Source organism: Pongo pygmaeus, chromosome 15 (assembly GCF_028885625.2).
Source record: "Pongo pygmaeus isolate AG05252 chromosome 15, NHGRI_mPonPyg2-v2.0_pri, whole genome shotgun sequence".
NCBI lineage: Eukaryota > Metazoa > Chordata > Mammalia > Primates > Hominidae > Pongo > Pongo pygmaeus.
The window spans coordinates 80,988,513-81,007,864 of record NC_072388.2 but is presented as its reverse complement, the minus strand read 5'-3'; the positions used below and the strand labels follow the sequence as shown (position 1 = coordinate 81,007,864).

The window sequence follows — 19,352 nt, the reverse complement described above, 5'->3', positions numbered from 1 at the left end:
CCTCTTTCCATTCCTTGAAGACAGCTTTAGAGACTGCCCCCACCCTAGCTCTCCCTGGCTCATCCTAACCCTTTTCATTACCCACAGCCGAAGTGCAGGGCTGTGCAGTCAGAATTCTTACACAAGGACCGGGATCGCGTCCTGTAGCCTTTTAGTCCAAACAATTTGGCCTTACTGTTTTAGGCTGGCCATCATGTCTCCGTGCAGTGGCTGCTGCCACCCTAATAATTTAGAGGCCCTTAAAATCACAAACTATGCTCAACTCACTCTCTACAGTTCTCATAACTTCCAAAATCTATTTTCTTCCTCATACCTGACACGTATACTTTCTGCTCCCTGGCTCCCTCAGCTGTACTCACTCTTTGTTAAGTCTCCCACAATTACCATTGTTCCTGGCCTGGACTTCAAACCAGCCTCCCACATTATTCCTGATACCACACCTGACCCCTATGACTGTATCTCTCTGACCCACCTGACATTCACCCCATTTCCCCATATTTCCTTCTTTCCTGTTCCGCACCCTGATCACACTTGGTTTATTGATGGCAGTTCCACCAGGCCTAATGGCCACACACCAGCAAAGGCAGGCTGTGCTATAGTACAAGCCACTAGCCCGCCTCTTAGAACCTCTCATTTCCTTTCCATCGTGGAAATCTATCCTCAAAGAAATAACTTATCAGTGTTTCATATGCTATTCTACTACTCCTCAGGGATTATTCAGGCCCCCTCCCTTCCCTACACATCAAGCTCGAGGATTTGCCCCTGCCCAGGACTGGCAAATTGACTTTACTCACATGCCCCGAGTCAGAAAACTAAAATACCTCTTAGTCTGGGTAGACACTTTCACTGGATGGGTAGAGGCCTTTCCTACAGGGTCTGAGAAGTCATTTCTTCCCTTCTGTCAGACATAATTCCTCGGTTTGGCCTTCCCACCTCTATACAGTCTGATAGCAGACTGGCCTTTATTAGTCAAATCAGCCAAGCATTTTTTCAGGCTCTTGGTATTCAGTGAAACCTTTATATCCCTTACGTTCCTCAGTCTTCAGGAAAGGTAGAACGGACTAATGATCTTTTAAAAACACACCTCACCAAGCTCAGCCACCAACTTCAAAAGGACTGGACAATACTTTTACCACTTTCCCTTCTCATAATTCAGGCCTGTCCTCTGAATGCTACAGGGTACAGCCCATTTGAGCTCCTGTATAGATGCTCCTTTTTTATTAAGCCACGGTCTCATTCCAGACACCAGACCAACTTGGACTGTGCCCCAAAAAACTTGTCATTCCTACCATCTTCTGTCTAGTCATACTCCTATTCAACGTTCTCAACTACTCATACATGCCCCGCTCTTGTTTACACTGCCGGTTTACACTGTTTCTCCAAGCCATCACAGCTGATATCTCCTGGTGCTATCCGCAAACTGCCACTCTTAACTCTTGAAGTAAATAAATAATCTTTGCTGGCAGGACTATGCTGAATCTTCTTAGGCACTCTCTAATTAGATGTCCTGGGTCCTCCCAATTCTTAGACCTTTAATACCTGTTTTTCTCCTTCTCTTATTCCGTTTAGTTTTTCAATTCGTACAAAACCGTATCCGTGCCATCACCAATAATTCTAAATGATAAATGTTTCTTCTAACAGTCCCACATCACCCCTTACCACAAAATCTTCCTTCAGCTTAATCTCTCCCACTCTAGGTTCCCATGCCGCCCCTAATCCCGCTCGAAGCAGCCCTGAGAAACATCGCCCATTATCTCTCCATACCATCCCTCAAAATTTTTGCTGTCCCAACACTTTACCACTATTTCATTTTATTTTTCTTATTAATATAAGAAGACAGGAATGTCAGGCCTCTGTGCCCAAGCTAAGCCATCATATCCCCTGTGACCTGCACATACACATCCAGATGGCAGGTTCCTACCTTAATTGATGACATTCCACCACAAAAGAAATGAAAATGGCCTGTTCCTGCCTTAACTGATGACATTATCTTGTGAAATTCCTTCTCCTGGCTCATCCTGGCTTAAAAGCTCCCCTACTGAGCACCTTGTGATCCCCACCCCTGCCTGCCAGAGAACAACCCCCTTTGACTGTAATTTTCCTTTATCTACCCAAATCTTATAAAACGGCCCCACCCCTATCTCCCTTTGCTGACTCTCTTTTCAGACTCAGCCTGCCTGCACCCAGGTGAAATAAACAGCCTTGTTGTTCACACAAAGCCTGTTTAGTGGTCTCTTCACATGGACGTGAGTGAAAGCTCTCCAGTTAAATTGGACTTAAAAATATTAAGGAGTGTACTTCCAATAATACAGAGAGCACTGATAGTCCATGATGTGAACTGTTTAAAGAGCTATCGAAAATATTTGTATTGAATACACCTCATCAACCACTTATAAGAGGCAAGGAACTTTTGAACATTTTTGGAAAACTGAGGAATATAATCTTATTGGTTGGTTGCTCCTATATTGTTGGACAAAGTAATAAAAGAGATGAGTTCAGGAATATAAATTTCCAGTTCCAGATGCACATAAATCACCTAAAAGCTTCTAAGTGTGCCCTTAACGAGAACCTTCTTCCCTGTAGCCATAGGATTGAATTTGCTGAAAGTCAAAGGCTATCACTCATCATGTGACTGGCTGAATTACAGTGAAAGTCGAATTCTCAGCCTTGCAGGGTGTCTACTGTTAAAGTGAGAGCGTTGATTGGGAAAGAATGGAATCCTGTAAGTTGAGATTGGAATGTGTGGGAAGATCCTGAGGAAACTAGGGACATTGAGCATTCAAATTCTGATGAGTCTTTCTTGCTGGATGAAGTGACTTCTCCATCCCCAGCTGCAGTGACTTCCCCACCCCGCCCCCAGTGGTATTGGTCTTCCCTCCCCTGTTCTGAAGTAATTAACTCTTCATTGCCTGAGAAAATAGCTATGGCCTCTCCTGGATTGCCAAGCAAGACAGCGCTGTTTCTCCTCAGGACCTACCTCCACCACCCCTCCTCTTTGCTTCTAGACCTATAACCAGACTCAAGTACCAGCAGCCCCCAAAAGTGAGGTACAAAGTGCAACCCATGAGGAGGTGTGCTACACTTCACTAAACTACTTGAGGTTTCTGTTTGTTTTTAATTTATTCAAGCAGAAATCTAGAGAACACATGTGGAAATAGATATTATGAGTGTGGGATAGCAGTAGAAGAAACATAAAGTTGGATTAGGCTGAATTTATTGATATGACCCACTAATCAGAGATTCTGCATTTATGTTGCAGCTCAAAGAGTTAGAAAAGGTGCTAACAGTTTGGTTGGTTGGTTGGTTGGTTGGCTGAAACATGAATCTTGGGGAATGACAGTGGATTATCATAAGCTTAACCAAACGGTGACTCCAATTGCAGTTGTTTTACCAGGTTTGGCTTTATTTCTTGAGCAAATTAGCACAACTCTGGTACCTATGGGTGAATTGCAGCACAGGCCTTTAGGAGTTTGGAGAAAGGCCCTGCCATCATTTGCAGATAATTACTATCTTTTTGAGAGACCACTCTTGGCCTACTATGAAATATTTGACAAAGTTACCATGCAACCTGATCTGCCAATCATAAACTGAGTTTGATCTAACCCACCAACCCATAAAGTTGGATGTGCATAGCAGTACTCCATCACCAAATGGAAGTGGTGTAAATGTGATTGGGTCTGAGAAGGTCTTGAAGTGACAAGCAATTACATAAAGAAGTGGCCCAAATTCCCATGGTTCCTATACTTGCTCTCTTGCCTTCTCTCTCCCAGCCCGCACCTATGGGCTCATGGGGGGTACCCTATGATCCGATGACAGAACACTAGGACCTGGTTTACAGATGATCTGCTCTGCACATGCAGATACCACCCAGAAGTGGACATCTGCAGCACTACGACCTCTTTCTGGGACATTCTTGGTGGACTGTGGTAAAGAGAAATCTTCTCAATGGGCAGAACTTTCGGCAGTGAACCCAGTTGTATACTTTGCTTTGAAGGAGAAATGGCTAGATGTGTATATGCTAATTCACGGGCTGTAGCCAGCTGTTCGGTTGGATGGTCAGAGTCTTGAAAGGGACATGATTGAATATTTAATGACAAAACAAATTTGAGGAAAAGGTATGTGGATAGACACCTCTGAATGGGCAAAGGATGTGAAGATATTTGTGTCTCACGTGTATGCTTACCAAAGGGTGACCTCAGCAGACAAGGGCTTTAATTATCGAGTTGGTAGGATGACCTATTTTGTAGATACCAGTCAGCACCTTTTCCCAGCCACCACTCTCATTTGCCAGTGTGCTCATGAACAAGGTGGCCATGGTGAAAATAATGGAGTTGATGCATGAGCTCAGCAACATAAATTTCTACTCACCAGGGCCAACCTGGCTACAGCTACCACTGAGTGCCCCAACTGCCAGCAGCAGAGACCAATGCTGAGCCCCAATATGTCACCATTCCTCAGGGTAATTAGCTAGCTACCTGGTGGCAGGTTGATTACATTGAGCTGTTTCAATCATGGAATGGGAAGCATTTGTCCTTACTGGACTCACTTGCTGTAGATATGGATTTGCCTTCACTGCATGCAAGGATCCTGCCAAAACTATCATCTACAGACTTACAAAATGCCTCACCCACTGTTATTTTATTCCACACAGCATTGATTCTGACAAAGAAACTTGCTCCACAGCCAAAGAAGTATGGCTTATGCTCATGCAATTCACTGGCCTTACCATGTTTCTGACCATCCTGAAGCAGCTGCCCTGAGAGAATGATAGAATAGCCTTTTGAAGATACAGTTACAGTACCAGGTAGGTGACAATATTTTGCAGATTGGGGAAAGGTTTTTCAGAAGGCTTTATACTCTCTAAATCAGCATCCAACATATAGTAGTTTCTTCCACAGACAAGATTCACAGATCCAGGAATCAAAGGATGGAAATGGGAGTGATACCACTTACCATTACCCATAGTGACCCATTAACAAACATTTTCCTTCCTATTTCTGTGACTTTATATTCTGCTGGCCTGAAGATCTGAGTTCCAGAGGGAGGAATGCTTTAAGCAGGAGACACAATGATTCAATTGAACTGGAAGTTAAGACTATCACCCAGCCACTTTGTATTCCTCATGACTCTGAGTCAACAGGCTAAGAAGGGAGCTACACTATTGGGTGGAGTAATTGATTCAGACTACAAAGTGGAAATTGGACTACTACTCCACAATGAAGGTAAAGAAGAGCATGTCTGGAATACAGGAGATCTCCTAAAGTGCCTCTTAGTCTTACCATGTCCTATAATTAATATCAATGGGAAACTACAATAACCTAATTTAGGCAGGATTACAAATGAGCCAGACCCTCCAAGAATGAAAGTTGGGATCAAACGGCCAGAATAAGAACCATAATTTTCTTATGGTTCTTAAGAAACATATGAAACAAGTAGCTACCAAAATGTGGTCAGTTACAGAAATGAGAATTGTCATTATCATAAATATTTTCTCCCTGTATTCCTAAGGATGTATTTATGTGTTTATATATTCATATATTAAGAAAATACCTTTTTCCCTCTCATTCATTTATCAAACAATATAAGATTTATCAACTTTGTATCAGTATTTAGGTATTGCTAAATTTACGTAATAGTATTTAAATTATGGGATATCAGGAGAACAATAAACATCACTCAAGAACTTTACCTCCTCTTCTGGGGATGGAATTAGTGCATTTTTTGTTGTATATAAGATAATTGTATCATGTTAGGTAGAACTATAACCTTGTTGTTGTCTTTATTTGCAGATTAAGTATAATTTAAGGAGATGCCGTATGGGTGCCAAGTTCAGAAGGGGTGGTCTCATAATGCTTAATTTTAGGTGTCAACTTTACCGGATAGAGAGATGCCTCCATGGCTGGTGAAGTGTTGTTTCCAGGTATATCTGTAACGGTGTGCTCCACAGGAGATCTGCATGTGAGTCAGTGGACTGAGTGGGGAAGATTGTACTCAAGGTGGGCAGGCATCATCCAATGAACTGTGGGCCAGGATGGAACCAAACGGTGAAAAAAGGATGAATTCTCTCTCTCTCTCTCTCTTCCCTCCTCCCTGCCCCTTCTGGAATAAGTCACCGTTCTTCTCCAGTACTTGGACATTGGAACTCCAGGTTCTTCAGTCTTTGGACTCTGGAACTTGCATCAGCAGCCTCCCAGAGCTCTCAGGCTTTCAGCCTTAGACTGAGAGTTACACCATTGGCTTACTCGGTTCTTGGGCTTTCCAACTTGGACTAAGCTGTGCTGCCATCTTCTCTGGTTCTCCAGCTTGCAAATGGCCTATTGTGGGACTTCTCAGCCTCCATAATTGTGTGAGCCAGTTCCCCTAATAAATCCCCTCTAATACATCTACATATCTATCATCTATCTATCTAGCTAGCTAGCTGTTTATCTTCTATTGGTGTTTTCTCTCTCTGAAGAACTCTGACTAATACAGCAATATATTTTTACATTATTAATATATTGTATATTTACATAAGTACAATATATGTAAACTATATATTTATACTATATTTATATACTATATATTGAACTGATCTGCACTGTAACAGTGTAATATATTACACTTGCTCTGTGAAAGACATGGATTCACCACCGTGAGAGGGAAAAGATAATAACTGGCATTTACAACTTGTAAATGTTATTATCCAAGCATCTTGTATATGATTAAATTTCTCTGAATCATTACAGTGTGGATATCATTAACCCATTTTGCAGGAGAAATGAAAATGTAACTTGTTCATGTAATTTGTTCTAGTTTGTGCTACTAGTGAACAGCCCAGCTAGTGTTAGAACCATGTGATTTGTTCATTGACAGGGAGACAAAGAAGGATAGCTGTGTTCCCTGCCATCTAGTAACTTACAGTTATGTTGTGGAAATAAGACATACACAGGTAAAAGGTTGGGTGATAAAACAAAACCATATAAGAAATGTCCTGGGTAATAAAAATGACTAATTCCATAAAAAACAGTATAAACAATAAGTACTTGGAGTTTGGCAGAGAGAGAGCTTCCTTTCTTTCAATTGCTCCCAGCCATGCTGCCTGAAGGCCTCTTCTCCATTTCCTCTTCCTCCTAGGCGTTTATACTCACCACAAACCTCTGGGCAATTATTCTTCCCCATCAGCTTGTCATTTACTCAAGTTTATTATACAGTTGGCCTCTGACAGTTCCTAAGAATTCAATACTTTCAACCTGCCACAGACCATATTTTCTTTCACTTTGCTGAGCTCTTTCCAACAGTCTTAGATCTTTCTGGAACTTTGCCTCTCCAGCAAGCAAAAGAAACAAACCAGATAAAGGAAATCAAGAGTGGTCTGAAATAAACTTTCTCAGTTCTGCTTCTCCTTTCTGTATTTCATGAGTGGGGTATTTAATCACACATGTTTATTATAGAGAGCAGAGCTCAGAGTGAGCAAAGTACTTGCCAATCAGTGACTAACATAGGACATGGGAGGAAGGAAGTAGCTTTAGTGAGAGGAGAATGAAGTCATTAAAACATGAAAATAGTGTGTAAAACTTTAAAGATCTTCAGTTATTTAAATAGTGAGTGTTTTTGAAGTATTATTTCAGTTAGTTCCTTCCTTCTAGAAGAATGTCTAACTCCTACAGAAGTTGGCTCTGTAACACAGGTAACACAGTAAGATGAACATACCTCAGGTATGAACTGCCTTAGAAAAAAAGGGAAAAAAAGCCACATATTTTTGTTTTAAAAATATTTTGTTCTTAGTACATTGCTACTACCAAAAAAAGTTATCTATAGCCTGCCTACTTTCAAAAGAGGATTGTAGCATTTTATAATACAGAAGATGGTTGTAGCATTTTATATACATGTATAAATCCAACAGCGTAAGGTTGCGCAGCTATTACAATAGAGCATTAAATCTAGCTCTGAGTTTCCTAGTAGCCAATGGGAAAAAAAGAGCAAAAAGGTTCACATTGTTTTTATTTGATAATAAAAAAGGATCTGATATCACTATGAATGACTCAAATTTTACTGTTTCTATATAATAAGGCACTTACTTTGTAGACGATTCTCCACCAACTTTATCTAATTTCATCATAATGATAGCCAACACTAATTAACATAGTACTTATTCCATGCCAGGCACTGTTTTAAGAGTTTTCTACACATATTAACCAATACACCCTTCAAAATAACTTTTGCTACAGCTACTACTATTATCCTCATTTTACAGGTGAGTAAATCAAACCACATAGCCAGGCATGGTGGCTGATGCCTGTAATCCCAGCACTTTGGCAGACTGAGGTGGGCAGATCACCTGAGGTCAGGAGTTCGAGACCAGCCTGGCCAACATGGTGAAACCCCATCTCTACTAAAAATATAAAAAATTAGCTGGGTGGTGGCAGATGCCTGTAATCCCAGCTACTCAGGAGGCTGAGGCAGGAGAATCACTTGAACCTGGGAGGTGGAGGTTGCAGTGAGCCGAGGTCGTACCATTGCACTCCAGCCTGGGCAACAAGAGCGAGATTCCATCTCAATAAATAAATAAATAAATCAAAGCACAAAGAATTAAGTGATTTGTCCAAGGCCTAGTAAGTGATGGAATTGGGACTCAAACCTAAGCCTGACTCCAGGATTCAAACTCTTAACCACAAGGCTAGACTAGTCCTCAGTTTAATCGCCTATATTGGGATACTAAGAAGGATGAGAAGAAAGTGACTTCAACAGATGACTAAGACAAAAACTGCCAGACTCACGGTTCAAACCCAGAACTAACTAGTTCCAAAGTCCACTGCATTTCATTGTGGGTATCCAAGGGTCTATATGCAAAAAGACCTAAGAACTTATATATATGCTATGTCTGTGTTCTGGTATTCACGTTTGATAAACATTGAGGGTGTTACATTAAAACTAAACTCACTAAAGATATGTCTAGAGAAGTTTAAGTTAAAGAGGTCCAGGAATCATACTTTTTGGTGACATAATCTGATTCCAAGAATTTACTTAGTCTTGGAAAAATAGTTGAAAAAAATAGTCCTGTAAAATCCCATAAGGCAATATTTTTATCTCTTAGTGTTTTGGTAGAAGCGGGATATCAGCTGTGGAAAGCAGATTCACATGTTCTGGTTATGCAAGGAGGCAGAGAGAATGTTTATATCTTACCATGAGAATTGAATATTTTTACCTGAAATTCCAACAGGCTATCAGAATGTATAGTGTATTGAGCTATGGGGTAGCCTAAAAAAAGATTAAGTTAATTCAACCAAGTATGTACATTGAGTAAAGACACTTGTTACACCCCCTAAATCCACGTACTACACCTATATTTCCAAGTCTCTCACACGGAAGTGGGTCCACTGATAAGTTCTGCCCAAGGAGTGGAGCGTGATGTGGATCACTTCCCGGACAGAGCCTAGAGGAGCCAATGTATGTTGTGATCCTTTGCTCTGGTAACACTGGAGGCTAGTGTTTAGATGATGAAACCACAAGTTATTAGGGCTTCCCATTAGCATGGGGTTTAGGGTGGCTATATGGAGAAGAGTTTTCTACCAACTGTCTGGGACATATAGGATGAGACAGAAATTAACCACTGTTGGTGGTTTTCTGTTGTAAGGTCATTGATATTTTAAGTCTAATTTGTTTTTGGAGCAAAGCCTATTTTATCCTGACTAGTATAACACTTCAATACTCCACAGGGAAGGACTGCATCTAAAAGCCTAAATCATTCTGAAATTTCCTAGAAATACATATTTTAAAATTTTGTTGTAAAGAGATATTTAGCTTTCCATTCACCTTACCTTATTTCTACATATAATATGGCATTTATAAAATGAAACATTGTTTTCAAAATGAATGTATGTGCCAAAGTTTTAAGCTTTGAAGTACTATTTGCTGCTCCTTTCTTTTTGTTTTTTAGTCCAGTTTTATTCTACATGTTATATACACCTACATCTATGACACATTTTTCTCTAAAATTAAGTGGATGGGCTTCTGCCACAAATCTAGTAGATTGTTGTTCTGCCATTTTAAAAGTGTCAAAAATCTCAGTTCTAATCTATAGCTTGTCACAACTTAACTTACTCTACAGACGTGTCTTTGGAGTAGGTACAGTTAAAATATTTTAAAAAAAAACAGCATATGTAATTATACCCTTGGGAACTGTCTCATATCTCAACCAGCAGGTGGCAATTTTATCACATGATATGTCTCATTAGGTAAGCAATGGCCTAAATGGTGTAAAAAGATGATTTTTTTCCTGGCAAGTTGGCAAGTTTGTGCTTTAAAAAAAAGCGGGGGAATGAGGCTCAGGACCATGAGTGAGAAGAGAAGCCCTCCATTCTCTGGATGGCAAGAAAGTCATTGCTCTCTTGGTACCTGTGGTTGTGTCAAGTGTATAACAGGTGAGTTCTAAGCTGCTGTGCACTGAACACACCCACGGGTATGCAAGGGTATAACAGCAGTCAGCTGAGATCACATAAAGGAGAGCCATAATTTTAGGGAAGCAGCAGACATTTTCTGTCACTCTGATGTTGGAAATAGTATTATTTCTTGGGAAACTACAGACTTCAGGCTAAACCTTTTCCTTTCATAAAGGCTTTCAGCTTTTTGTTCAACATTTTCATGATTTTTCTATTCATAATGAATATCTACTTAGTGGTTCTCAAATTTTAGTGCAGCAGAATCACCAGATCTGGGTCCCATCCCAAGAGTTACTGATCCAGTATGTATGGAATGGAGCCTGATAATCTACATTCCTAACGAGACCCCAGGTGATGCTGATGCTGCTTCTTCAAGGAACACACCTTGAAAACCCTTGATTTACTATGTGTCAAGCCCTAGGATAATCCTTGCAATACAACAGTGAAGAAATATAGTTGCTGCCTGACATAAGCTAATTGTAAGAAATTTGACAAAACAAACTTTTCAAGCTTCACCATTTGTTGGCTATAAATGAGGATAATTTAATCTCATGGGTTTACTATCAGGTTATTAAAAATATAATACATGCAAAGATTTTATGCAGTACTTAGAAAATAAAAAGCACTCTGTATGATATCTCATAAGGATTTGAGCATCCCAGAAGGGAGACAGACAGGTAGGCAGTCAACTACAATGCTGTGTAAGGAGGGATAGAGTCTATCTACTCCAATTTCAACTTAAGCTGAAGTGATCACTCAGCAGGAAGCCCTTTCAACAGCTCCTTCTCCCCTTCCTACCAAGGACAGATACAGGAAAGGAATTAACACCTGTAAGTATTAGCAGCTGCAATATTGATTATTATTTCAGGTATGAGTAATGAAAACCCACCTTAAACAAGCTTAGGTAAAGTACACACACACACACACACACACACACACACACACACAACAAACAAACAAACAACCACTTAATTGGCTCATGGAACTGAGAAGTCCAGAGGTAGAAATGACTTAGGTCTCAATTAGATCCAGGTGTTTCCTTGATACTCTCCATTTCTCTCTTTCTCATCATTTCTCTCTTTCTCTTTTCCTCTCTCTCCCTTTCCTTCTCTTTCCCCATTGGCTCAATATTAGGCCCTACTTCCCTCTATGCTGTCTTGATTATTATACAGGCTCTCCCTATGAGTTTGATGACTATGGATAGGCCCTGCTTGGATTAGGTGATCACCTGTAGTGGTTTGAATGGTGGCCCCCAAAAGATATGTTCACCCAGAACCTGTGTATGTGATCTTATCTGGAAAAGGGCCTTTGCAGATCTACTTGAGTTAAGGATCTCTGGATGATATCATTTTGGATTAACCAGCTGGCTTCCTCACTCCAATGACATGTGTTCATATGAGATGCAAAAGGAAGAAAACACAGAGGAGAAGGCAATGTGAAGATGGAGGCAGATATTGGAGTGAGGTGTCTACACCTCCAGAAGACATGATGCCTACTGACACCTTGATTTTGGACTTTCAGTTTCCAAAACTGTGAAAGAGTACATCTCTGTTATTTGAAATCACTCCATTTGTGATTGTTATGGCAGCCCTAGGACATTTATGCACCATCTTTTGAACCCACTGCTGAGTAAGTTTGGTCAGGCATGGATGAATTCCTTGCCTAGCCCTTTAAGCAGAAGACAAAAGAAAAAAAAAAACTGTTATTGACAGCCTCATCAGAATGAGCCCAAAGAAAAACAATACTGATGATGATGATAGTTAACATTTATTGAGTTTTATTATTAGTGCTCTATATTTGTTACCTCATTAAATTTCACAACCATCATACGAGGTACATATTATTATTATCTGCATTTGCATAAAAGAAACTAAGGCACTAAGGCTCAGTGAGACTAATTAATTTAATGGACACTTATAAAAAATATTTCATTTGTTCTGTATTTTCAACACATCTCATAAGAAAAAGTTTGTATCTAATGTTGCCGAAACAATTGGATACCACTGGCACTTCTAAAAGACATTTCTAAAAGACCTGCTGGGCTGAAAATAATTGAACCATAGCCCTTCTCCTTAGCTGCATTGCATCTAGCTAGCTGGAGAACGATTATCTTAATCCGTATCTTTTCTAGACTCCAAAATGTCACATGAAAGAGTAACCATCCATCAGTTAGCCTTATGGCATTTAATTAGTAACTCAGCTTCATTCATGTAAAGTCCTAAAAGAGTCCACTAACCTAGGGACAAGGGTGCATTGAATTTGGAAGATTGCTGGCAATATCTGAGTTAATGATCTAAGAACTAAGCTAAGTGATAGTGGTTCATTCCCATCTTCCACTCTGCATTTAAACTCAGGAGCTTTGTGATGACTTCCTGACTGCTGGAAAAGAAATTGAGAGTGACTAGTGCAACAAGTCTCTAACTGTAATAAAACTCATGGTTGCTACTAAAATTGTGTCTAAACTGAGAGCCAGTGTGATAAATAAGAAAAATCATGGGCCTGCAAGACACAGTGACATGGGATCAAATCTGATTGTGGCTACAATTACTGGTTAATTTCCAGTTACTGCCCCCAACCCCTCCATTCCATTCTCTACACTCCCATAATCTACTCTCTGCCCGGGGACACTGGCCCCATTAGCTCCCTTGAATGTTGGCAATTGGTTGGGTTTATCCAAAGGAAAATAATTGCAGTACATAAGACGGCAAGAAATGAGAGGGGCTGGGTTTCTTTTCCCTTCTTCCATACCACGTTGCAGGCAATAGCAATGAGCAACACCTGCAAGCCTTCACTACTAAGGTCCCCACCAGTCTTCCCACTCCTCTCTAGTTCTAGTTCTCATTGGGTGCTAATTTCCTCCCTTGGTCTCTGAGGCTCCCAGAAGGAACCTTGTCATTCCTTTTTCACTCCCTTTACCCCACCCACATCTCTCTCTATATATAGGTCATCATTAACCTCACTGCATTTGAACCATCTGGGAAGAATTATTTCCTGCCAATACCCCGACTGACATAGCTACTCACTTATCAGCAATATAATCTTGATCCTTTACCTTTCTTTAGTATGGTTTACTGTTTGGTCTACTGAAAAAAAATAGGGATAATATTTGCAGTATTCTTATAGATAATATAAGTTACAGGCTCTCTGATACCATGTTTGTTAAGCTCATGGCTTACACTAGACACCTGATACAGGGCAACAGAAGATATAAAAAACGCAAGCTCTAATGTGTTATTACATGACCTACACTGAATATAATATTTCAGTTCTCATTAGCTTATGATGCCCATGATTATACAGATCCTTTGTTTTACCCTTCTATTTATTTTACAGGAATTTGGTTGTGTTCTACTCATCTGCATTACATCAGTAGAAATGAAAAAGAAATATGTGGAATTAAATGTAACTGAAAAAAATTACTAAGCATCTACCCTATGTCATGCACTATAGTCCCCACAAGAAACACAATGATGGGAATGAAGTGATTCTTGCCTTGCAGTACCTCAAGCTAGTGGGAGTTAACTGCTATTTCTTATTTAGTTATTTCCTCTTTTGATGTAAACTTTAAATTTACACACAGTGAAACATACTAATGTTAAATATACACTTGTCTTAAGAAATGTACACACCTATGCAACCCAAACCTCTATCATGATATCAACCCCCAAATTTTTTCATGTCAATTCCCAGATTCCCCCTGCCCCATTCCTCCACTGTTCTGGTTTATTTTCTCATATATTAATTTTCTTCCTCCTTTGTATATGAAATTTCTTTATTTTCTGGCTGCTTCAAGATTTCCCCAATACCCTTGGTTGTCAGCAGTTTGATTATGCTATGCTTTTGTTATTGTTATCATTTTATTGCCTTATAGGTCCCCAAAGTCCTGTTCATTTTTTTCAATCTTATTTTACCTGTCTTCAGATTAGTCTCCTATTAACCATCTTTAAATTAACTGATGACTCTATCATCTCCATTCTGCTGTTAAACCTATCTAGGGAATTCTACTTTTGCTTCTTCTATTTCAATTCTAGAATTTCCATTTACTTCTATTTCTCTACTGAGATTTTCTATGTTTCTCATGTATTATTAACTTATTTACCATGACTTCATTGAATATAATTAATAGCTGCTTTAAAATATACATCTGCTAACTCCAACATCTGGATCATCTCATGGTTGATCCGAATTGAATTTTCTTTATTATTATTTTTTGACATTGGTTATCCAGACAGAGAACAAATTCGTCTTACATCCCAGACATTGTAAATAGTGTATTGTAGAGATTCTATATTCTGTCATGCTCCTCAAAAGGGTATTGATGTTTTTGTTTTTACAGGATATTAACTTGGTTACACTCAATATGCAAATTATGTTTCTTGAGTAGCAGCTCAATTTCAGTTCAGTGTTTCATCACTAGCTAGGAAGCTTTGAGTCTTTCTGCACTTGCACAGATCAGGGGTCAGCCAGAGGCTTGAACAGTATTTTTACAGAGAATTTGGAGCTCCCTTTCTCTGGCTTTCTATATCTTAGGATTCCCTCCCTCATTGTCATGGCTATATTCCCCCACCTCTGCCCTCTGTTTTTCAGGTCAAAAAGACTTCAGATTTTTATCATAGTTTTAACCACTGCGTACATTGCTGACCTTGGCCTGCCCTCAGAATAAAAGCCATAAAAACATGAAACTCATTTTACTCTGACCCCTTATAACAAATTTTGACCTCTCCTCCTGAATCTGCTTCCTGTTTTTCACTCTTTAGTAACTTCAGGTCATCGTTTTCTTGTATCTTATCTGAAGATTAAGTTGTTACCAGTAGAAGGGTTGTTTGGAGAAGAAATTAAAGAAATAAGATATAAAACATGAAATTGGTGTATGCAATTGATAGATGTTTTCTTATGATAAGGTAAACTATAAGAAGTAAGCAGTGCTGTTAAATACATGGGGGGGTTAGTACACCTAACATAAATTAATGAATCGATCAGAAAGAGCTTTCTGTTAGAAAATCATCTAAGCTGAAATTAGAAAGATGCGTAGGAATTAGCTGAGCTAAGGAATGCTTGGAGTTAGAAAATTTCTGATTTAAAAAAATAATAATAAAAGGCTTCTGCATGGGTCTTTTTTGGTGTGGGAGATAGCACTAAATCTTTCTAAGAGAAGATTAATTACTTACTAAAATATAAAGTTGGAGGTTCCAAGTAGTCATTCAGCTATCTTGGGTTTAAGAGACTTATAACTATAAAGTTTTTAAAGCCTCTTCTTATCTAGGAAAAATTACAATACGACTGTAGCTTTATATATAGCTTATTCTCAGAGAAATGCTAATGTAACTACATAGTTTGATACGCAAATTAGGCTGACTTTCTTGTATGTTATTAAAAGTAGACTCATTTCTTTTTATCATTTGCTGCATAAACACTTAAAAAAATAAAAAGTTATAAAAATTCAAGGTCTTCACATCAACTTAGGTGTATCATTGTAGTTCAGTCCAAGTAGATAAAGACATGAAAGTTAATATTACTAAAGTTGTTGATAGGATAAAAGTTACTCAGAGTTAAGGCAAGAAAACAGAGTTGACATTTCTGACTAGACATTCAAGAAAGGTACAAAGTCATAAGAAAATACTTATTGCCTGTTGACTCATCTGTGCCTCGGTACTTTCAAGTTTTCTTTGCTCTGTTCATCTTATAAATAAATAAATAAATAAATAAATTCTTTACAGACTGAAACTGATTCTAGCTGTACCAGCTTTGAAAAAGTATGGAATATATCAATATTCTCTTTTTCTCCTATTGGTGTGGAATGTCCAAAAAGCTCATCAATTGAAACTGGTTTTATAACAGATGCCAAAAAAAATTACTAGCAATTTCTAAACAAATATTAACAGCCATCAACTATTTGAACACTCAAAAGAGAACAGAAAGCTTGACTATGACTCAAAGGAGAGTGGGCAGCGTGATCTATTCTTGTGTGGTTTATAAGTAAACCTAGAAAAAGAATGACCTTCAACAAAGCAGCTCTTTATTACCGAAAAAGAATTATACTGTGCAATGCCACCCAAAGTCATAGAAGCCAGCATCTACCAGAATTGAAAAGAAATAAAGTGATAAACATTTTATAAAAAATACTCAGAAGAAAATACCAACGCCTCTGACATACTTAATACTGTTTCTTTATTTGCTAGTATAAATGTTCCTTGTGTGTTTGGAGCATAGTTCAGTTTGATACTAAGCACTGCTTACTAATGACATTAAGAAACATCTAGAGGCTATGTGAGAGGGGCCCATTAAAGGTCTTTATTTTTTTCAGGAGTAATGAACAAGTTATCCCTGAAAAGCAGTTATTTTAAGAAAAGACAAAGTCTGGCAGGCAAGGAGAGGAGCAAAATTGAGGACAGAATATTATCCAAATTTGTCTTAAAGAGCATCCCCCATGGACTGATCCAGATCTAAACAGGGAAGGTTGTCAGCATACAACTTGAAAGATCTACTTCTAATTGTAAAATGTTGAGAAATGAGGCAGTCAACTTGCTGACACTGGGACCCCAGAATCAGGGCAGGCTTAAAGGAGGAAGGTGCTGCCACATTAAGACACGAGAGACTCCACAGAACTGCCATGGAATCATGGCTTCATGGCATACTTCAGAACCAATACCAGGAACCACGGTTGAGGTGGCAGTGGGGAGGGGGCACCCACAGCCCAGCAGACACTGAAGGCTCCAGAGGCAGGTTCCAAACCAGGGGAAGAGAAAGCCAAAAACCATGAGCTCATACTATGACTTCTTTGTGAGCACACATGAGACATGACCTGGTTACTTCCAGAAATAACAAGGAGATTTCTCAGGGTGCAGAAGCCTCACTGAGATAGATAATGATAATTATTATTTATTGAGCAATGACTAGATATCAGACATTGTGTTAATTTCTTTTCTTATATTCATTCAATACCTGCAACAAACCTATAAGATAGGTTCTATAAGTACCACCACATTACATGTGAATACACTTAGACTCAACTTTTATTTTTTATGGTCTGAGAAAACATAGGTGAGGTACATTTGTAACCAGTAAGGAATTAGAAGGCTGTGCCTTCAACACACTAGAATATTTCACAAGTCTGTTAGCTGAACATTTTCCCAGCACACAACCAGGTGCAAAGTAGATAAATAAACTCAACCATTCAGCACTGGAGATGGGTTCTTGTTTCAGGTTCCCTAGGATACCTTTTGTGTGAGAAGAGCCCTAAACACATTCACATATTTCTTTCACCTCCTGCCAACTTTCTGGTCAATAGCATTGAACTACCTCAGTTTCCTTACCTGTGACACTTCTCCTTATTGATGCAGAATCTTATTCAATACAGAACTGTGTTTGACTGGAGTCTGAAACTGCTTCTAGAATTAGAAAAAGAACAAAGTTACATAAAAAATCAAAATAAGATAAGTTCTCAAAGTAAAAAAACAGTTAAGTTTCAAAATATGTGATGTCGATTTCCTGCAATATTAGATTGCCAATGGCCAATTAAAAATTAAACTGGACAATTTATAAGTAGTAAGTACAAAATGACACAATTTTCTGTTTAACTTTTAATTTCTTAACATTTGTGTTTCAGTTTACAATACACCAAATACTTTTGCATTCATTATCTTATAGTATTCTTAGAATATTTGCAGGATTTTGGCAAGTGCTCATTAGAGAGGCAGAATAGAATAGAATAGAGCCAGAATGTCTGGGTGGCAAATCTGATTTTGCCTTTTATTGTCTCTACAAACTTAACCAAATAACAATCTTCTTAGGACTCGGTTTCTTCATCTATAAAATGGGATGACAATAATAGTAATGAGAAAAGAACTTTTATCTGAGGAATACAAGTCGTTTTAATTATCAGGCCCAGAGAGACAATAAAATGAGACTGCAATCATATCCTACTCTCCCCTTTGAGCTATGTATTCATCTATTGAAACTGCTTTCTATTGCTGCTAGTAGTTACAGATCAACCTAATAATGCCATACCAGACACTTTAACCCACACTCTACAGCTTAACAGTGGATAGCCAACCACTAATCAACGTTATTTCTGTAAACCAATGAGAATTCCTAAAAAACAACTTTGTATCAACCCACTCCCTGTCCCTTTTTCATTGCCTTTAAAAATTCACTGGTAGCTGTTGCTAATCAGAGTAAATATTCAGGGCAACTTGAATCTATTCTTCCTTCTGGTTTGCAATCCTCAAGCCTGGTTCAGATACATTCTCTGCTTATATTAATTTTGCCTCAGCTTCTTCTTTCCAGACTGACAGTACCTGCTATGTGGGAGACAAATAGATGACATGCTATATGTGAAGTGGTTGGCACAGTGCTTGGCCCATAATAAACACCTTACTCCATGCCAGGTGCAGCCACTAGTGCTTCACATAATTAATTAATTTAGCCCTCACGACAACTCTACAAAGTAGATACTACTACCCATGTTTCACAGGTCAGAAAGCCAAATCTCAACGAGGCTCATAACTTGCCCAAGTGCACATATTCTCTGCGTGTTCAATCTTTTATTCTTTTTTTCTTCTTAATAGAAGCATTCTCTTGTTCACAGATAAAAAAACAAATCTTATAGAAAAGACCTGCCCATGTTATTTCATTAGAAAGTTGTAGAATTGGAATTTATACCTACATTCTTTACCCTAGTCACACAAAGAACAGAAGATTATATAATTGTATGAACATTTTATTTCACAAGGTATATGAAAACTCTGTTCTTGTACACCAACATTTATTCAAATGTTAATATAAATATGGCCTATATGAAATAGAGTTTTTAAAATAAAATGAAAACCTTAAAAATGACTGTTAAAAAAAACAGGCTGACTAATAGGGAATCCTTCAATATACCCCTGAGGAATCAATTTAAAATTCAGGATTCGTGGAATTACTAGATAATTA

At 38.7% G+C, this 19,352-nt stretch overlaps 1 long non-coding RNA gene across 1 annotated transcript in view; it reads right to left on the bottom strand.

The window, feature by feature from the left end:
* The window catches only part of LOC129013074 (uncharacterized), a 134,741-nt gene that overhangs the window by 11,107 nt on the left and 104,282 nt on the right, over nt 1-19,352 (bottom strand). Inside the window, exon 2 of the long non-coding RNA XR_008493764.1 lies at nt 17,732-17,806. This is a non-coding gene — a long non-coding RNA (uncharacterized LOC129013074). The remainder of the gene's footprint in view (nt 1-17,731; nt 17,807-19,352) is intronic.